The 7,478-nt window shown below is 40.5% G+C and overlaps 1 long non-coding RNA gene across 1 annotated transcript; it reads left to right on the top strand.

Annotated features, from left to right (window-relative positions):
• Positions 1 to 1,325: 1,325 nt before the first annotated feature.
• On the top strand, positions 1,326 to 6,036 carry LOC310676594. Its single transcript, XR_014510640.1, has 3 exons — positions 1,326 to 1,742; positions 2,838 to 2,904; positions 5,804 to 6,036. It is a non-coding gene; the product is annotated as an uncharacterized lncRNA (long non-coding RNA).
• The last annotated feature ends 1,442 nt before the right edge of the window (positions 6,037 to 7,478 follow it).

The raw sequence follows: 7,478 nt of genomic DNA on the forward strand, positions 1-7,478 counted from the left end.
TTGCAGATGACATTTGGTGTCAATCATCACTCTAATCTGGTGTGGTGTCCAACCACTACTCCTATGAGTTGTGTTTTCTATGTGTTTGTTCTTCTTTTCTATCATTTTTCTTAAAAATTGCACAATTACTGGTGAGCCATCTTTTTCTTTGTGACCGTGCATGTATAGTTATGTGGGAAATTAGTTTAGGAATAATTTTGAATTATGTTTTATTTTCTAACTCTAATCTACAGCACCTACTTGCCAGATAGAGGAAGCACATCAACCACAGCATCTGAATTTCATTTTCCTGCTCATCTTCCAGCAATCTCCTACGACATTCTCCAGAACACTCTCTATTATGCAAGTATAACAACAGAACTGGAAATGCCCAGAAGCCATTGAAAGAACATTTCATTCTCCCTGGAGTCTGGATATTCAGCAACAGACTTATGTCATGATTTCTGTTTTCCCCTGGAAAAGGAGGTTTCTGGAACATTTTTGGCTGTTTCTATTCATGTTTCAAACCTGTAATCTTCCACATTTGTGCCATTTTATGGCCCTTTTTCTCATCTCTTCGATGTGGCAGCCATTTTGTGTCTGCCTGTTTACTCCTCTGACACCCTTCCTCCCTTTACTGCTCTTAAGGACACTTTTGTGATCAGCTGGTCACAACAGGTGAAGGGATAATGAGCAACAAGGCTGTTGAATAGGATCCAAAATGCAGCAGTCTGATTGGTCCTAGAACAATAGGATTCAGAATCAGCAGTCTGATTGGTCCTAGAACAATGCAGCAGTCTGATTGGTCCTAGAACAATGCAGCAGTATGATTGGTCTGCAGGAGCCACCCAATCCAGCTCCAGGTGGAAGTGAATCCACAACGTGATTGGCCTACAGGAGAATCCCGGAAATAGCCAATCATGTGCCGTCCATTGTGTAAATAATGTATATAAAGCAGATATTTTGGGGGAGCTTTCATTCCTCGCTACTATGAGCTGAATAAAGAGCACGAAATCCACACAAGACTCTGAGTATATTTCAAAGGCTAAGCAGCGGGAAGCAGCCATGTCTGCCTTTCTTCCCACTACGTCAGGAGAGCTCAGTGCTTATGTTCAGGGTAGGAACTGGTACTGCCAACCCTATTCTGACCTACCATTTAATTAGTGGTAGACTGAAAGCAAAAGCCAGGGTTTAAATAAGACAACAAGATTATGGTGAAAATGTGAATATATATTGTTATAGGTTTCATATCCATGCATCCCTTCCAGGTCTGTGATCCAGTGAGGTTTAGAATCTAGCAGAAGCCACTGAACCAGTTCTACTAGCCTCTTTGTGAGGTAATAGCCTTTGCTGGCCACTTAAGTGCTCTCATCAGCATCTCCCAGTGCGAGCTATGTTGTCATAGTGACAACTAAGTGATGGTGCTCTCCAGGAAGTGGCTAGACATTTCTCCACCCCCTTCACCTGGCTAGCTGGTGTTATCCCAGGGTGGGAACCATAGGCCAAAGTGGTGTGTGTGCAGTGAGTTTTGGCTGATGCTGGAATCTGGAGACACACAGGCTTGTCTCAGTCTGTGCTGGACCCAAAGCTGTGGCTTGGGGATCTCCCTCGAAATCTAGCTGGGAGGGCAAAATCTGCTGGAGTGTTGATGCTGTGAGCCCTCCCAGCCTATGCTCAGGTTGCATATATGTGAAAATAGAACTATGTATCCTGAAGACAACACAGCCTTGGTTGATCTTCATTCAAAAGAAACCAAACCCAAGGTAAGTGCTAGAACTCAGGGAGTCTCTCACCATTCAGAGATTGGGGTGCATGCAACTGTGTTGAATTAAAAATGGCTTCTTTCCCTCAAAGCTCAAGGAAGAACTTTTTAGTTTGGGTATGTTTCTCATATTGTGTCATGTTTTATAAGGTCTAGTGTGAGGAGATGTTCTCTGGACAGCTGGCATGGGAGGAGCAGCCCTGCCATTTATCTTGCCTCCCCACCTCCCCCTTTATCTGTGTGGAGGCTCTCCGAGGGCCAGATGTTAACAAATTACCTTAATTATTCCCACACCCCATTCCTTTGGTGTGGCTCTGTACCACACCATATGCACCTCTGTAGGAGTCAAGTTGTAAATGAAATTCCCAAAGTTCACAGCTCAGAAGGTGATGGAAAGTGCGTTTGAAAGCAATGCCCTTAGAGGCCATATATTCTGAGCTTTGTCAGGCATAAGTACCACAATCTGCACGGCTGCAACAGTGTAGGCAATGTCTTAATTACTATAATTAGCCCTGAATCAAAGCCTATCATTGGAAGCATAATAAGCCCTGAGCACAATAAGTTACATTCTAAAATAGCTGGCTGAGGAAAAAAATAAAGACAATTTGGTATACACAAATGAGAAGCAAAGAGGTGCTAAGTACTTCATTTAATTTACACTTAAAATTAGTAGTAGCTGTGGCTTGATCTCTGTGCTTGATAATCTATTCAATAGACTGAAGAAGGGATCTCCTGTTATCCCTTAAAATCACGCATTCAACTACTTACTGAATACATATTTCACTCTTCTGCACATTTCTTGCATTCAGAATTCTTCTGGGTATTTTTTTCTTGCTTCTTCCTGATCACTTTCCAGTATTTTCCATTGCCCTTCTTCAATGTGAATAATGATCACAATCAATAACTTCATTCCTATTTGTTCTACTTTGACCTAACTTTTAATATAATCTGGAAACACGTCCCATGCAACCTAAACCCTTTGTGGGACCTTAGGTAACCTTCTTGCTTTACATTATTCACGCTTTGTGGATTAACAAACATAGGCAGTTTGCACTGTGAGCAAATTAATTCTCCCATCTACCATTTTTTATTTCAGAAGAAGAGAGACAGAGAGGAGCTATGAATGCCTCAGAAGAAGAAGAGTCTGAATGGGAACATAAAAGGTTGTAGTTCTGTCATAAACTCAAAACCGTCTCCTATTATCAAAGGTCAAAAACATTATCCACATGTCAGCCAAATTTATAAATACACTCTCCATGGAGCTGAACCTAAAGAATGAAATAAATAGTACACTGGGAGCTATAAAGATGAATTAGGAGCATGGGAACCTGAAACTCTTAGTTTAATTGCTCCATTAGGCAAGAAAAGGGGTGATGTCTCCACATTTATGCACAGGAAATTTGGGGGTTATTTTTTTAAAAAAACATGAAATTATTGTATAGCTTTTAAAGCAGAATGTCAACGGGCTACAACGCAGATTGCCCAATGGGGAGTGCCAAAGTTTTAGAATTTACCACACAACAAGACAGTTGTATTGGTTCCTGGCTGGTGGAAATCACCTTAATTATCATCAGAAAATGCTGTAATTCAGATATACAAAACCGTCTTCTTCCCCCACCAAATCATGGAATTTGGCATGAAATGGATGGAAAATGTTAAAAAAAGATGCAAGTGAAATTTTTGGACAGCACTAGGCAAAGTACCTAAAGTCCATTAGAAAAACAAAGCACACACGTTTCTAAAACAGCAAAGCATCTTCGGAATATAGGTGGTTTTGAACAGCAGTGGGCTTTATCCTTTCCCCACATTGATGGAATAACCACAAACATACCACCACATACCCTGGAAGTGGAGTCACCAAGCTTCTGAATTTTACTGCACAGAAATGAGCAGTCTGTTCTTTCTTGTTCTTGCTAAAGACCACAGGCCAGATTGCTCTCAGAAGAAGTGGGTACTTTTTCCATGTAACTCACAAGTGCAGGGTGACTCACACAATGTGGATATTTGCTCACCGAGTGACAATTACTGCCATCATAGCAGCACTTGGGCAGCACTAATTATATTAATTTCAGAGCAATATTACTAGTATGGCTTTCCTTCTGGCTGAGTGCAGATGCAATTTCCTTTTTCTGTCAAGAAATCCCTGAACACCACCATACATACTTTCACAAAACCACAATTCCCAGGAGTCTGTGTGCAGAGGCAAGGACCACTATCAGCCCACAGTTTGAAGCTGTGTTGTAGATATTACCAGGGTGAAAAATCACCTGTACATCAATGGATATAACACAGTAGCTTCTTGACCTAATTGTGTACATGGGGCAAGATCAGTGCAGAACAACAAGCCACTCTTTGACTGTGGGAATCAGACCCTTGGGAGCAAGCAAATATTTGAGTTTGCTTACATTAATTTGTGTGATGAGGTTAACATGAATTTCCCCAGAAGGTTTGCATGATGTGCTTCAAAACAAAACAAAACCCTAGAGACAGAAACCATTCAGGGCCAAAATAGATATGATGTGTGAATACAATTAACTTGTGCATTATTATTTTTTGTTATATCTATAGCAGCCACAGCATGGTCTGAGTAGCCTCAGGACTACAAGGTTGGGAGGAGAGGAAGGTTAACTCTTTCCCTCCCGGGAAAAACTGTAATTCAAAGGAAAGCTCCATTAGTGCCAACAGTAGATTCCTGTGGATTCAAGTAGCAGCTTCAAAGAGCCATTCTTTGTTAGGACCATAGCAAGGAGAAAAAAAATTAAGCTCCCCCCCCCCATATTCATAGTCCAGAGGCTATTTAGGTCTTCCCACAGTTGCTAGTTACATTTTTAAAAACATCACTTTAATTGCACTTATGCAATTACAGTGGTACCTTGGTTCTCAAACAACTTGGTACTCAAACACCTTGGAACCCAAACACTGCAAATCCAGAAGTAAGTGTTCTGGTTTGCAAACATTTTTAGAAGCCGAACGTGCTCCGTTTTGAGTGTCTCACTTTCGTTTTGAGTGCCAAACTTCCACTTTGAGTGCCACACTTCTGTTTTGAGTGTTATTCTGAGGTCTGTCTGTTTTTGCTATTCATTTTGCGTTTTGTTTTTGCAGCTCTTTTTTTTTTTTTTTTGTGACTGTGTGGAACCCAGTTCAGCTACTGATTGATTGGTTGTGTGACTGCAGTACATTGTTTACTGCTTTCATTCTATGGATCAATGGTCTTGTTAGATAGTAAAATTCATGTTATATTGCTGTTTTAGAGGTTGTTTTTAAAAGTCTGGAACGGATTCATCCATTTTGCATTACTTCCTATGGGAAAGCGCGCCTTGGTTTTGGAACGCTTTGGTTTCAGAAGGGACTTCCAGAACGGATTAAGTTGGAGAACCAAGGTACCACTGTAACTTGTTTGGCCCTTAATCTCACATGATATCCCACATTACTCCCCCACATCAGATTATTCAGTTTCCAAAAGGGCAGATAGTAGAGGGGATATTGTATGGATTGATGTTTAGTAAAATGTTCCTTCTTCATTTTTAACCTTTTCTTTACAATTTAGAACAGAATACCAATAATAGCTGCCTGTACCCATTCTTAGGAAATCTACCTGTCACCATGGTCCACGTTTAAGACATTCATTCATTCATGGGGCTGTATGACTGGTTCCTTCAAATCAATATGTGAAATTCCTCTTCTTAACCATTGCTTTCTCTTTATGGTCATTATGCCAAAGTGGCAAAATATTTTAGCCTTCCTGAAAACAGAAAGACTCCACATCTTGCTTCTCAGCTACCATTTTCTGAGTTCGCTCATCTGAGCACTGGATAAAAGCAGGGCTGATTTTTTATATATATTTTTGGTAACACTTATTAAACAAAAGAATAAATGAAGAAACTTCCCCTCGGTTCACTGCAGCACATCAGGGATGAAAATGTTCACTAACCCTTACCCTTCTGCAAAGTATGTTGTGAAATATAATGGCAGGTATTATTAGCATAATTACAAAGACCCACTTTTAAATTGCTGCTATCAAGTAAAAGGATTACTCATGCATCTATAATATTTTCCTTAAAGCATCTTGGAAGAATGCACAACTCAGCAGAATCTTAGCTGTCTCTTAATTACGTTCTACACATATCACTACAGAGAGAATTGGAAACGAATCGCGATTTCAACTGGTGCAAGTTTTGAATGGTCCTTGAAGCATCATTAAACCAAAAGTCTTTAAAAAAGAACCGTATTGTACACTGGCCAATGGACAAGTAATGGGTTTGCAAATAAATCTACATTTTATAATTATTGCTCAAGTGTCGCAGTACTGCTGTGTGTGATCTTGTGTTAACAATGCTTTTTAAAACACACACATACACACAATGTCTTTTTTAACACAGAAATTTAATCTGGAATTAATGCCAGTTTACAGCTCTGGGTCATCCTTCAAATTGTTCTATCTTCCATAACAGGATTTCTGGCTAGGAGTGCGTTAGCATCCCCTTTCTAGATGTTAACAACCATTATTCCATGCATGCATGCATCCATGTATGTATGTTTATTTTTTAAAAAATGTTACTGTGTTAAGGATTGCAGCCTATGTATCCTTGTAAATTGACTACATTCCTCTCATTTTCAGAGTACTTTGAGAATTAGTGTGCAGTTAGATTTTTCTAGCACTTTGCAGAAATCTAGCCATGGAATTCTTACCAAGGTTTTTTTACACTCAAGTTTGCTTGCTTGAAAAAAACCACACACACTGAATGTTAAAAGTGCAGCAAATTCTAGTAAAATTCTGGTGTTCTTTTTCTAACTAGATAATAAAATTGTAAGCATGTCATAATGTTGTGATTTATGTTGCTGCCCAACAAGTACTCATGTGAAGTGCAGCACAATGAGAGAACAGCGATATTGCAGGGGGAGGAAGATGGAAATGCCAGCAGGGAGGCAGGCAGGTGGCCCATATGAGTGGGTGGTAGCCCAGTCAGGTGAGCAAGTGAGTGGGTGGGTGGCTCAGACCCACAGGTAAGCGAGTAGGTGGCCCAGGTGGGCTTGGCAAGGGAAGCAACCAGGGGGTGGCAAACCCAATTGAATCTATTAAAACTTTGGTAAGAATTCCATGCCTAGGGAAATCTCTTTGCCTAGCCCTAATAAATACCAATTGTTGACTACTTATTGATGTACTCCAACTCCCATCAGCCCCAATCAGCTTGGCCAATGGTCAGGGATGATGGGAGTTGTAGTCCCGTAACATCTGGAGGCCCACGGTTTCTCCAGCCCGTGGTTTAAACGATTCATCTGAAAAGGCAGGTTTAGAGTACTCTATTTCCTTTCACCATCTTCTTACAGAGAAGAACAATTTATCTAATAGAAATGGACATGCTTGAGCCTCCTTTCCAGCAAATCTATAAATCCACCTTAAAGAGCAGCATTTTAAGGATAGACAGTTGGGTTGCAGACCTTGGCAGGAATGTAGATTAACACAGTTCCAAAGAGGCAAAGGGCCAGGAAAACAGGCTGAATAGTTCATAGATGCCTTGTGGAGGAACAATTATGCTCCTGGTATATCCAATGCAAGTGCAGTCAAGCCATTACCTTTCAGTAGACATTCTAAATTATGCATCTTTATTCACAACATGTGCAATGTCATTTTAAATGGCCAATCCTTTAAAAAACAGCGGTGATAAGGGTTAAGGGGCAACAATTGTATGTGGCTGTGGGGAGGTGCAAATTCCCATTTCTGGAATGGATTGGGAGG

Source organism: Podarcis tiliguerta, assembly GCF_965153285.1.
Source record: "Podarcis tiliguerta genome assembly, chromosome: 4".
NCBI classification, from domain to species: Eukaryota; Metazoa; Chordata; class Lepidosauria; order Squamata; family Lacertidae; genus Podarcis; species Podarcis tiliguerta.